A 14,962-nucleotide genomic window follows, 5' to 3' on the forward strand; every position below is an offset into this window, starting at 1 on the left:
CCACACTAGGGAGTGCACTTTACCATCACGTCCTCTTCCTAATTTACCCAAGAATTACTCTTCAATGTTTCAAAATAACCATTTTCTCTTGAGTAAAGTGAAGGGCAAGGTGAAGGCCAAGTTCATTGGCAAACTCACTAAGGAGTCAAAGAAAAAGCTCCCCAAGCAACTTTGGGTCCCAAAAACTCTTGTCACACATGTGCAAGGCCCAAAGCTTGTTTGGGTTCCTAAAACTCAAAAGTGAATTCTCATGTGTGTAGGTGAACTACAAAGCCGGTGAAAAACATTGGGTACTTGATAGCGGTTGCTCTCAACACATGACCGGCAATGATAGCATGTTCACCTCTCTTGAAGACCCCGGCGATCATGAACATGTCACCTATGGTGATAACTCAAGGGGGAAAGTCTTAGGTTTGGGTAGAATAGCAATCTCTAAAGATTTATCCATCTCTAATGTCTTGTTTGTAGAAGCACTTAGTTTTAATCTCATTTCTATTGCTCAATTGTGTGATCTTGGACTAACGTGTACCTTTGACAAGAATGGTGTTGTAGTAACTCTTGAAGAAGACAAGTCAATGGTATTCACGGGGTTTAGGCATGGCAACATCTATTTAGTGGACTTCTCTTCAAAGCAAACAAGCACCATGACATGCCTCTTCACCAAGTCTTCTCTTGGGTGGCTTTGGCATAGAAGAATTGCTCATATTGGCATGAGCAACCTCAAGAAAGCCCACAAGAGAGGGATGATCACCGGCTTGAAGGATGTCACGTTTGACAAGAACAAGCTATGTAAAGCATGTCAAGCCGGGAAGCAAGTCGCAACACATCATCCCATCAAGACGATGTTGTCTACTTCCAAGCCGCTCGAGCTACTTCACATGGATCTCTTTGGTCCAACTACATACAAGAGCATTGGTGGTAACCTCTATTGCCTAGTAATAGTTGATGATTTTTCACGTTACACTTGGGTTACGTTTCTAGGCGATAAGGGTGAAACTCCGGAACTCTTCAAGCCATTTGCAAGAAGAGCTCAAAGGGAGTACAACTCCCCAATTGTGAAGATCCGGAGTGACAACGGCACCGAGTTCAAGAATATGAAGATTGAAGAATGGTGCGATGAAGAGGGCATCAAGCATGAGTTTTCCGCCACCTACACGCCTCAACAAAATGGAGTGGTGGAAAGAAAGAACAAGACACTCATCACCCTAGCAAGAGCAATGTTGGATGATTATGGCACGTCCGAGAAGTTTTGGGCGGAAGCAATCAACACGGCGTGTCATGCATCCAACCGAGTGTATCCCCACCGATTCCTCAAGAAAACTCCATATGAGCTCATCACCGGAAGGAAACCAAATATATCATACTTTCGAGTCTTTGGTTGCAAATGCTTCATTTACAAGAAGAAAAAGCTCGGTAAGTTTGAGAGTAGATGTGATGAAGGTTTCTTTCTTGGTTATGCATCAAACTCCAAAGCATATAGAGTATTCAATCAAACCTCCGGGTTAGTTGAAGAAACATGTGATGTGGAGTTTGATGAATCTAATGGCTCCCAAGAGGAGGTTGTTGGCTATGACAATGTAAGTGATGATGAGATTGATGAAGCTTTGGAGAAGATGTCCATTGGGGATATCAAGCCGGAAGAGGTGCATGAAGGCAATGATCAAGGGGGAGGACCTTCCTCATCTACACCAAGCACCTCCATGGCGCCCCAAGTGGATGAAGATCAAGAAAAAGATGATCCACTACCTCAAGAAGATGTGCCAACACCAACACCCCAAGTCCAAGAACAAGAAGAGCAAATTGTTCCACAACAAGCACAAGTCACACAAGATCCACCCCAACAAGCATCCACGCAAAAACCGCTAGTGAAGCATGGTCGCATCTCCAAGGACCATCCAATTGGTCAAATCATTGGTAGTCCTTCAAAGGGAGTAAGAACTCGCTCTAAGCATGCTTCATTTTGTGAACATCACTCGTTTGTTTCTTGTATTGAACCCACAAGTATAGAGGAAGCGCTTGAGGACTCGGATTGGGTGATGGCCATGCAAGAAGAATTGAACAACTTCACCCACAATGAAGTTTGGGTCCTCGAAGCTCCTCCAAAAGACAAGAACATCATCGGCACCAAGTGGGTCTTTCGAAACAAGCAAGATGAACATGGGGTGGTGATACGCAACAAAGCAAGACTTGTGGCAAAAGGGTTTTCTCAAGTCGAAGGTTTGGATTTTGGTGAAACCTTTGCTCCGGTCGCAAGACTTGAAGCTATCCACATTATTCTTGCTTACTCTTCACATCATAACATTAAGTTGTATCAAATGGATGTGAAAAGTGCTTTCTTAAATGGCGTTATTAACGAACTTGTTTATGTTGAGCAATCTCCCGGGTTTGAAGATCCGAGGAATCCTAACCATGTTTATAGGTTGCACAAGGCACTCTATGGGCTCAAACAAGCTCCAAGGGCTTGGTATGAGAGGCTTCGTGACTTCCTAATCATGCAAGGCTTCAAGATCGGGAGGGTGGACACTACGTTGTTCACAAAAGACGTCAACGGGGATCTTTTCATTTGTCAAATTTATGTTGACGATATTATCTTTGGCTCAACTAATGATTCACTAAGCCATGAGTTTGCTACCATGATGTCTAGGGAATTTGAGATGTCCATGATTGGCGAATTGACCTTCTTCCTTGGTTTTCAAGTCAAACAAATGAAGGAAGGGACATTCATCCATCAAGAAAAATATACTAAAGATATCTTGAAGAAGTTCAAGATGAATGAGTGCAAGCCAATCAAGACACCCATGGCAACCAATGGGCATCTCGACTTGGATGTGGACGGTAAATCGGTTGATCAATCCCTCTATCGTTCTATGATAGGGTCTTTGCTTTACCTTACCGCATCTAGGCCCGATATAATGTTTAGTATGTGCTTGTGTGCCCGCTTTCAAGCAAACCCAAAGGAATCACACCTCTCGGCTGTGAATAGGATCCTTCGGTATCTCAAGCACACCCCAAGCATAGGCTTGTGGTACCCCAAAGGCGCTAGCTTAGATCTCTTGGGATACTCGGACTCGGATTTTGCCGGAAGCCGTGTCGATCGCAAGAGTACCTCCGGGGGTTGCCACTTGCTTGGGCGTTCTCTAGTTTCTTGGTCGAGTAAGAAGCAAAATTCCGTGGCTTTGTCCACCGCGGAAGCGGAATATATAGCGGCCGGTGCATGTTGTGCCCAAATCCTATATATGAAGCAAACCCTTTTGGACTTTGGTGTGAAACTAGATAGGATCCCGCTCCTTTGTGACAATGAAAGTGCCGTAAAAATTGCCAAAAATCCAGTTCAACACTCTCGCACAAAGCACATTGATATTCGCCATCACTTCTTGCGTGATCACGAAGCCAAAGGAGATATATCTCTTCAAGGTGTGAGATCCGAGGAGCAATTGGCGGATATTTTCACAAAACTTTTAGATGAGAGTACTTTTGTTAGGCTAAGGAGTGAGCTTAACGTTCTAGATGCTTCTAACGTCATATAATTGCCTTGTCATATAGATGCATTTCATATGTACATTTGCTAGGGGCTTGTCTAACCTTGTCAAGATAGTGATGAACATGGGTCTTGCATGAGCCGGTGGTCTTGGTTTCGCTCATGGCATGAAGAATGGTTCATCATGAAGAAGCTTGACGAGGGTTCAAACTTGACAAGATAGATTTAAATTTTGCAATGCATGTGCTTGTCATATAGAATGCATCCATGTTTAATTTTCTCGCTTTGCATTGGCATTGCATCTCGTTAGTAGCATCACAAGGGAGCAAATCACACTTCGAGAAAGATATTCATGCTAAATATGATATATCATCTCTAAAAGGGTGATAAGATCAATGTTGTGCTTTCATGCCTATTGAGTCACGTCCTATCGAACTTAAAGTTTCAATCTCTAAGTTCATAGGCAAAGTGGCTCATACATTTGGTTTTTGTGTTTAAACCTCGCTTGGTTCTCAATTTGTCTATGTTTATATAAAAGCTTGCGAGCACTTAGTATGAGTGTTTGAGGGGTGAGGTTGTCTCTCAAAAATGATCCAAATTGAGTGTTTATGGCTTTGGTTTTGAGAATTTGGATCAGAAGTAGAGTTTGTAGTTCAGCATAAATTTTCCTTAACCACCGGTTAAACCGACGCCCTGTGCTTATCCATCATCGGTTCAACCGGTGCTTAAAGTCTTCGTGGCTCGGTTTCTGCATTGCCTCTGGAACAACCTCCTATTTTAACACCGATGGCCACCGGTGCTTCCGATGCATGGCGGATGAACCGACGCTTCAGCATCGGTTCAACCGGTGCTACTGCGTGGAGTAAATGGCCCTTGCATAGCCTCTGGACCTTACTCCTGCCGATGCACCGACGCCCGTCGGATGTTCCGGTGCCTCAGTGGCGGATCTTCCGGTGACCCTGTTGACCACGTTTCATTTTCGTTCAGATCCGGTCAACGTTGCTCTGATGGTTACACCGGCGCTTTTTTCTCTGAGCCATCGGACCTTCCGGTGCCTATGGTTGGCGGGCCCGCCCGTTTTGTTTTCACTTAACCTTTCCGCGGGCCCACGCGTCAGCTTCACTGGTTTTCATCCTCCACGCGAAACCGCCGCCCTGCACCCGCGCCCGTAAGCCGCTCCGCCGCCGCCACTCCTGCGCCGCCCCTCCGCTGCCGCACGCGCGCCGCTCCTGCTCCTCTTCGCCGTCGCGCCTCGCGCCACGCCAGTGCCGCGCACGCACCACACCTGCGCCTACAACAGCGCCGCCCTGTGCCGCCCTGCTCCGCGCCCCGCCGCCATTCCAAACCAGCGCCGCCGCAGCACCTTCCCCATCTCCACGCGCGCTCCTCTGACCTACTCGCGCCACTGCCAGGGCTCTGACCCATTCCCTAAACTCTTTGTTCAGGCGCCCTCAAGGTGTTCGAGGAATTGCCTTTTAGGTTTTTCTTCGGTTTCTTCTCTGATTTACAAGGGTATGGCCTATACACTCTTCAGGGATGTGAAATTCCTTTGTACATCATCCTTTGCACACATGTTTACACATATCCTTGCCTTGATCAAACACATAAGAATCTTGTCACCTATCTTTGCACATGCTCACATAGATATCTTTTTAAAATCTTTTAGCGTGTCATCGATATCAAGGCTGCTATCCACTAGATTTCACGTCATAGGCTCAAATCAAATCTTTGTTTTGACTCTCTATGACAGATGGCTGGTGACAAGATGGGCAAGGGTAAGATGGTTGTGCAGAAGAAGAAGAAGCGCACCTGTGAGGACCGCGAGAGAGAGCAGGCTGAGGCAGTAGCAGACTCAGCTGACAGGCAGGGCTCACTCAGGATCAGGGATCCTCAGGCTCAGGGGGAGCCACAGCGGCAGTTATGTCGCTCAGGACGTACTCAGACAGCTCAGGCCACACCTGAGTCCCGCTCACGTCCACGGACTCGAGGTGGTGGCACTCAGAGGGGAGCAGGCCATGCACAGCAGCAGCAGCAGCACACCGGCAGTGATACTCAGATAGGAGGTCAGGACAGTGGTGAGGAGCTGCCCGAGGTTGAGTTGTTTGATCTCAGGGGTATACTAGGACCTAGAGTCAAGAGACTGAGATATGTCACCCCAGAGCAGTGGTTTCCCGAGCAGAGAGACGTTGGAGTTGATCGTCGCTTTTACACTCTGCTCCAGTAGTCTTTTTACCACACCTACTGCCAGTTGGACATCAAGATTAGTGAGCACAAGATGCTTCACTGGGTAGCTATGCGTGTTGCAGCAGGTGGGACTCCATTGCTTCCTCTCTTTGAGAGATATGTTGGATTGCCTGCTCTACTCAGTGAGAGGTCCAGGTACATTCGAGAGTGGGTTCGAGTATTCTACGCCACTCTATTCATTGAGGAGGACCGGCAGTTTATTGACTTCATGTTCCAGGAGAGGCACTATCGTTTGACCCGAGCACGACTGGCTACCTTTCTTGGAGTTCAGATTGCCGAGGAGCCACACTTCGTACACTATCAGGCTTATGGCAGCACGGTACCTCCTCGACGTCCTCATGAGTCTCACGTTCCATCTGACGAGGAGATCAGTGTTCTCTTTCAGCAGCCTTTCCTGCCTGGCACACCGAGGACTCCGGACAGGCTGACTCCCATGGCACACTCTATCCATCTAGCTTTGAGGAAGAGCTTGTTGTTTCGGATTGGATACAATGAGGGGATCACAGCTCTGCAGCAGTGGCTTCTACTTTATATCATGACAGGTCGTGACTTTGACCTAGTCGACTTCTTTATCTGCGAGCTAGAGGATGTGATTCTAGATGGGATGATAGTTCACCGTCGCCATCCATTTGCTCATTGGATCTGCTGGATTCTGGCTCAGCTAAGTCAGAATGAGCACATGGATGAGCTGGAGCACTCGAGGACACAGTTCAGTTTTTACTCACCTGCTACTCCTCGAGATGGTCGTCGAGGCTCGAGAGGCCAGCGCCGAGCACAGCGGGTTCTGGATGAGCGTTTCTTGGCTGAGGGCAGAGTTGCAGATGATCCGACAGCAGCCGAGGACGCTTCACTAGCAGCAGCAGAGGCCCAGCTCCCACACTACCTGATCACTGACTCAGAGGACTCGGAGGATGACGAGGATTTCATTCCCACTGTTACCGTCCCTCGAGGAGCTCATGATGATGAGGCAGGATCTTCTGGTGCAGCACGAGCCCCCGCTCCTCCAGTCTCCACTGCTCAAGTCACTCAGCCCGATGCACTCGCTACCATTCTTACTCGGCTATCAGATCAGCAGGACAGATTTGCTGCAGCTCAGCTGAGCATGCAGGCCGAGCAGGCTCGTCAGCAGGAGGCCCAGACACTTGTTCTTGAGGGCATTAGGCAGCAGCAGGAGGCCATGAGGCTACAGCTACAGCAGCAGTCCCAGATTCAGCAGCAGATGTTCACATTCTTCTCGGGATGCTTCGGTCAGCTGTATCGTCACACTGGACTGCCTGAGCCTCAACTCCCTACACCCCAGCAGCTCCAGTTCGACCCCACTGCTCCTCCTCCACCTGCTGGCGGATTTGTGCAGACACCCTTGTCATCTTTCCCGATGTCACCACTTCTTCAGACCGGGTTGTTTGCCAGTCCTGTTCCTACTGCTGCTCCGGCTCCTGCTCCTCAGCCTAGTGTTTGGACTGCCAAGCAGCGTGCAGAGTTTCATAGACAGTAGCAGATCCTACACCAGCTCCAGCACCCCTCGGCTCAGTCACTCACGTTCGACTCTCCTTCTCAGCCCGAGGTGCTCCGTCCGTCCGTCGTGCGCCCCACTCAGCCAGACTTGACTCCCGTCACATCTGCTCCTCCGATGGACTCCACGATCGTCGCTGTGCCAGCTTCTACCGCTACACCAGCTACTTCTGCTGCTCCGACGACTCCGGTCGAGCAGAAGTCTTGTTCGGTCGACGACGACTGGACGGACGCCGACGCCGACGACTCCGCCGCTCAGTTCTCCACCGGACCCAGCCGGAAGACCCCGCCTTCTCCAGCTCAGGATTAGTTTGCCTTCCTTTTTGGTGCTTTGTTGCCAAAGGGGGAGATATATAGGGGGAGTAGAGATATAGGGGGAGTAGAGATAGGGGAGCTTGGTGGTTTGTGGCGTGATTGGATCTTCATGGATTTTGTGTATGGACATGTTATTTGGATTTTGTGTATGCTCTGTGTTGACATGTCCCTACATGTGCTTTATTTCAAGTAATGCATGCTTGTTTATCGCTTTCATTTTCTTATAGTATGTATCTCTACTTTGTGTTGTCATCAATCACCAAAAAGGGGGAGATTGTAGCGCATCTAGGCCGATAGATGCTAATGGTAAGTTTCGGTGATTTATGACAACCGTATGTGACTAACGTGTGTTTTAAAGGAAAGCTCAATAACTGGATTAGTCTCATATGAAATATGAAAGGAGACCCCTCATTCGAAACAATCATGCGTACCAAGGACTCAATTTCAAAGATAAAGGACCTTTCTAGTCTCAAGTGTTATAAGGAGATGAAGGACATTTGATTTAGTTAGGTTTTATAGTTTCTAGTTCTTGATCGTACTATTAAGAGGGGTTCATGAGTTAGTAGCTTGATCAAACTTGAGTTGGCCTTAGAAATCTTGCACACTCACTCAAAAACAGCAAAATATGGTCAATAGAAGTCAACACAACTCTTGGAAGAAGAAACAATCAAAGTCACATTCGAATCCAAGTCAAAACAGCTGAAAACAAAGAAAATCAGCAGCACCGGTTGAACCGGTGCCCTAGCATCGGAGCATCCGATGCGTGGCGGAAGGACCGATGCCCTGTCGGTCTATCTTCTCTGGATGAAGGCAGAAATCAAGTGGAGCACCGGTTGAACCGATGGTCAAAAGATAAGCACCGGTGCAATGGAAGTTCCTTGTTCCAGAGAGCATGTTTTGGTGGACTTCAACCTCTCTTCAGCACCGGTTGAACCGACACTTCGGAATCAAAGCACCGGTGCATCAGAAGTTCTTTGTTCCAGAGAGCATGTTTTGGTTGACTTCAACTTCTCTTCAGAACCGGTTGAACCGACGCTTCAGAATCAAAGCACCGGTGCATTGGATGTACTTTGTTCCAGAACGCTTGTTTGAGTTGATCAGTGAACCTCTTCAGCACCGGTTGATCCGATGCACCTACGGAGCATGCACCGGTGCAATGACGCAAGCGTGGATACTGTGTCAGAACTCCAACGGCTACTTCTTTGACACAGAGAGACCGGTTGAACCGATGCCCATATTTTCTATACCGTCGGTTCTTCCGGTGGTCACGGTTTTTCTGCAGAAAACTTCCAATGGCTATGTGACCTCCTCCACTCTATATAAGGGTACCCCCTGGCTCATTTCAGTTGCCTTTGACACCTTGAAAACCTGAGGCCACCCTTGAGAAGAAGAGAAAGAGCATTGAGCAAAAGAGAGAAGATCTAGTGCTTAGTTTGTGCTTCAACTTTGAAGAACTCATCCTTTGCAAGTGTAGCAAGTGTGCTTGAGCTAGGGCCAACTGAGTGTAGGTCAAGTGAAGGCTTAGGAGCTTATTACTCTTGGTGTTTGGCAGCACCTAGACGATCTTGGTGATCGAAGTGTTTCTCGCGGAGCTTGCCAAGGATTGTGGGAGCCCGGAGAAGAAGATTGTACGTGGCTTGAGCTCCACCACGCCGGATTGGTGAACGGAGACTCTTAGTGAGCGCCCAAGTCTCGGTGACATGGGAGGTGACAAGACTCTTAGTGAGTGTCACAACGTGGATTAGGGGTGTGTGCCAACACATCGACACCACGGGAAAAAATCCGGTTGTCTCTTGCACTCTCTTTCATTTCAAGCACTTACTTTCATGCATTCTTTCATGTGCTTGACCTTAGAGATCATAGCTTAGCTCTACCTTGCTTAGTTTCATATCTTTGTTAGCTTGTGTTGTTTGTTTTGTTTAGCCGGTTGGTGAATTGAGCCTTACTAGCATTGCATAGGTTAAGGTTGTTTTATCTATCTTAGAAATTTGAAAAAGGCCCAATTCACCCCCCCCTCTTGGTCCATCGATCCTTACACCAGAATGTAAGCCGCCTCTCCTAAATCCTTCATCGAAAAACTCTTTTTCAATGAGGTTTTAACGGCTTCAAGCATTGGAATATCATTTCCGATCAGTAATATGTCATCCACATATAGGACCAGAAACACAAGTGCGCTCCCACTAGTATTTTTGTAAACACAAGGCTCATCTTCATTCTTGATGAAGCCAAATCCTTTGACTACTTCATCAAAATAAATATTCCAACTCCGAGATGCTTACTTCAATCCATAGATGGACCTCTGAAGCTTACATATTTTCCCAACATTTTTAGGATCGACAAAACCTTCAGGCTGTGTCATATACACATCCTCACTTAGATGTCCATTAAGGAAAGCGGTTTTGACATCCATTTGCCATATCTCATAGTCATAATATGCGGCAATTGCTAGGAGAATCCGAACAGACTTTAGCATTGCGACGGGCGAAAATGTTTCCTCATAGTCAACACCTTGAATTTGTCGGAAACCTTTCGCCACCAATCGTGCCTTATAGATGTGAACATTTCCATCCATGTCTAATTTTTTTCTTAAAAATCCACTTACAGTCGACAGGTCTTACACTGTCAATTTTATCGACCAAGTTCCAAACTTGATTATCATGCATGGATTTTTACTCGGATTCCATGGCTTCAAGCCATTTGTTGGAGTCGGGTCCCATCATTGCTTCTTTGTAGGTCAAGGGCTCATCATTTTCCATCAATAATATGTGGCGCTCCTCCGTAATAAGGAGCTTGAGCTTGTCAGTAGCGCAACGTGCCCTTATAGACCTTCGTGGGGGCTGGTGCCTCAACTACGGGTTGTGCAACATCTTGCACATCCCGTGGATCTTCAGTGGGTGCTGAAACAGTTTCGGGTGTTTCCTAAATTTCTGCAAGTTGCACCTTGCTCCCACTAAATCCTTTTGAGAGAAACTCCTTTTCTAAGAAAACACCATTGCGAGCGACAAATATTTTGCCTTCCGCCTTATTGTAAAAATAATATCCTTTGGTTTCCCTAGGATACCCCACAAAGAAGCATTTGTCTGACTTTGGAGTGAGCTTATATGACATCAAACGTTTGACATAAGCCTCACATCCCCAAACTTTGGGAAAAGATAATCCGGGACGTTTCCCAGTCCATATCTCATATGGTGTCTTCTCAACAGACTTACTTGGAACCCTATTTAGTGTGAACGCAGCAGTTTCAAGATCATAACCCCAAAATGACAATGGAAGATCAACTTGGCTCATCATGGACCTAACCATGTCCAACAAGGTTCGGTTCCTCCGTTCGGATACCCCATTCCATTGAGGCGTTCCGGGCGGAGTTAGCTGCGGAATAATTCCACATTGCTTCAAATGATCACCAAATTCAAGGCTCAAATATTCTCCTCCACGATCATATCGCAGAAATTTAATTATCTTGCCTAATTGATTTTGTATTTCATTCTGAAATTCTTTGAACTTTTCAAACGATTCAGACTTGTGCCTCATTAAGTAGATATAGCCATATCTACTAAAGTCATTAGTGAAAGTAATGAAGTACTGAAAACCACCTCTGACTATTGAGCCCATTGGTCCACATACATCGATATGTACAAGTCCTAACAAGTCACTCGCCCTCTCACTATGACCAGTGAAAGGCGTTTTGGTCATTTTTTCAAGCAAACAAGACTCACATGTGTCAAATGATTCAAAATCAAATGAGCTTAACAATCCATCTTTATGGAGTTGTTCAATGCGCTTCTCATTTATATGACCTAAGCGACAATGACAAATAAAAGTGGGATTCAAATCATTTGGTCTAAGCCTCTTAGTATTAATGTTACAGACAGATTTATCCTCAAGATCAAGAATATATAATCCATTCACCAATGGATAATGAGCATAAAAAATATCATTGCAAAAAATAGGACAACATTTGTTCTCTATTACAATCTTAAAATCATTAACTTCTTCCAAACATGAAGAAGAAATAATGTTCTTGCTCGAAGCAGGAATGCGATAACAATTATTTAATTCCAAAACTAATCCGGAGGGTAGAGACAAGTGGTAGGTGCCGACCGCCAACACCGCAACCTTTGTGCCATTGCCGACACGAACGTCCAACTCGCCTCTTGCAAATCTTCTAGTCTCACTTAGACCCTGCAACGATTTGCAAGTGTGAATCATCGATCCAGTATCAAATACCCATGATTCACTGGAAGATAATGCAATATTAATTTCTATAACATTTATAACTGAAGTGGAAGTCTCACTTCCCTTCTTCTTCTTCTTTTCTTCCAAGTACTTTTTGCAGTTCCTAGACTAATGTCCCTTTTCATGACAGTGGAAGCATTCATCCTCAGAAGTAGGGCCAGATTTGGCCTTAGGTGCTGGCTTTAACTTAGAGCCCGAGGACTCACCACTGGAACTCTTTTCCTTGCCTTTACCTTTGGGATTAGGAGGCGTCCAACGCTTCCTCTTTTTGTTCCCCTTCTGAATCATCATCACATGATTGAGATTCTTCTTAATGCTCTCCTCTGCTGTCTTTGGCATCCCATGCAACTCACTCAATGTTTTATCCAATCCATTCATCTGAAAGTTCATGATAAAAGGCTCATAGCTCGCCGGGAGCGACTGGAGAATAACATCAGTAGCCAAGTCTTGGTGAAGTTCAGAACCAAGTCTGTCCAAAGTCTCAATGTAACCAATCATTTTGATCACATGAGGACTGACTGGGCTACCTTCTGGCAGCTTGCACGCAAACAAAGACTTTGAGATATTGAACCTCTCAGTCCTGGTTTGGTTCTGAAACATCCCACGCAGCCCCTCGATCATGGTTTGAGCATCAGCATGCTCATACTGCTTCTACAGATCAGGGGACATGGTGGCGAGCATCAGACAGCTGACATCAAGTGAGTCATTGCAGTGCTTCTCATAAGCTCTGCGATCAACAACACTTGCATTGTAAAGGAGATCATCAGGATATGGCTGCTCAAGAACATACTCCCTTTTCTCTTACCTGAGAATAATTCTCAGGTTGTGGTACCAATCAATAAATTTTGTTCCATTCAACTTTTCTTTCTCAAGAACAGAACGCAAATTGAAAGCGGAATTGTTACTGGCAGACATGATCTACAACATAAAAGTAAAGCAAGATTTCAGCACTAAGTTTATGTAAAGACTTTCATTAACTAATTTAACAAAAGACAACCTACTATATCAAAGTCATCTTCCCTCTAATGACATATAGTGGTTCAAGATCCATAATCACTAAAATCCTAGTGAGCTTTAGCATCACGGCTAGAAAAGTAGTGATACAGGTAAGCAACAAATTGCTAATCACATCTCTATGCGACTCTTGTTTGTTGGGTGGCATCCAAAGCCCCGGCCCCAACCCTATGCCTTAAAGCCCAAAACTGTTTTGATAGCTTTGCTGAGTAAACCAATACTATGCTTGTGAATGTCCGACATCCACCCTATACAAAAGTGATAGCTGAGGGTACTCTACTTTGGTAAACCTACCACACAACGATCAAAATTTATAGGTGCCGCTATTGGTAAAAGGCATCAAAAACTCAACCTTTTCTGAGGGAAGCTATTCTATCATGATTAAAGCATCCACCATATGTAAAAGCATGAAAGAATAGTATGACAGGAAAATAAACATCACAGGCATATAATCATATTATATTGTGAATAGTATGGCCTCTTGCATCACAATGAGCTCCATCGCCATGGCTCCAAGGTGACCTCCATTGCCATCCGTCCTGTCTTGTGGTGATCATCATCGCCATCATGATTGAAGCCTCCATGAAAAGATACTAAGCTACTACATCTAATAGCTAGTGAAATAATTACATGAGGATTCAAACATCACAAGTCGACATGCAGGTCGTTATACAATAATGGTGCAACCTCAACCTGGTTGTGTTAACTTGCGACACGCAGGCCGCACAAATCATCACATACATCATCACATGACATTGAGGCCGTACCATTCACATCACACCCTGCAAAAACAAGTTAGGCGTACGACGTGTTCTACCAAAGTAGCGCTCAGGAAGCCGCTATAGCGAGAAAGCAACGGCGGGAATTACACAGATCGCATCTATGGAATCCCTATGAAAATCTCATCAAAGTGATCGCATCACCTCAAATCCGAGCCATTCATAATGCCTCAATTTTTACTAGGTCAATCACATTGACCGTGCAAACTTTGCACTTGAGAAGACTGCATCTACACATGACCTCGATCTGTTGGTTCAATCTGCTGACTATGCACACAGTTAGTCCCTGATGGTGATTCTAGCCGGTATGGACATGTCGTATGCACAAAAGAGAAAGAACACAAACTAATCTTTTTGTCACATGCTGCGCAACCAACTCGCTCCAGTTTTAATCCCTTATGACCAATTGATCTAATCAAACCGTGCAAAAGTAATAGATCCAATCTACTACAACAACATATCACATATATGCTAATGATCCAGACCAAAAACTACGCAAGATGGCTCTGATACCACTGTAGGGAAACGGGTAGGCTACGCTAGCGTCACTACCGCATATACACAAGATACTTGCGAGTAGAAGATCATAGATCGTTACCACTAGACGCGCAGCGCAGCGGAAGAAGTCGTGCGTCGATATAGAGGAGGTAGTCGATCACGTCCCACGAACCGAGTTCCTCGTCCTTGATCCCAGCAGCCGATCAGCGCAGCAGTCGCAGCAGCGCCTCCACGGAGTCCACACGTACGGGGATGAAACGCCAGGCGTCGGTGTGCTAGCACCACACGCACGGCAAGGGCGGCGACCGAGAGAGGGGGGCAGCGGCTAGGGAGGTGGCGGGACTCACCGGTTGTATCGCCCCTTTAGCCCCTCCCTCGTATATATAGGGCGTACTAATGGGCTTCTATCTTATAGGCCCATTAGTAACCCTAATCTCTCTTAGATCAATATCCTCTTAGGCCTTTAAACCGTATTATGATGATGGACTCATAGTCGCGGTTGAATTCCTCCTCGCTGGTGTCGGCGAAGATGTTGAGAGCAGGCCGCCGCGCCTGGCCTGCTACAGCACGGCGATTGACACATCGCGTCGTGTCACGTTGAAGTGCGCCTGCCACCGTTGGTACAAGCGCCACAAGGTCTTCTCCGACTTGACGTCGTCTTCGCCAAACTTCATGCCGGCACCAGACACCGGGTCCACCAGCGCCATGCCTATAAGCGTGGCGAGCTTTGTTGTCGTCCTCACCATGGTCGCTCTCTCTCGGCCCACCACTAGTCTCTCTCGGCCTAGCAACTCTGCGCCGCATCCATGCGTGGTCCTCAAATTAATTTTTATGAGGGATGCAACATGTAACGAACATGGCACCATTTATGCCATTTCGAGTGATT

This window comes from Panicum virgatum, chromosome 3K (genome assembly GCF_016808335.1).
Source record: "Panicum virgatum strain AP13 chromosome 3K, P.virgatum_v5, whole genome shotgun sequence".
Taxonomy (NCBI): Eukaryota; Viridiplantae; Streptophyta; class Magnoliopsida; order Poales; family Poaceae; genus Panicum; species Panicum virgatum.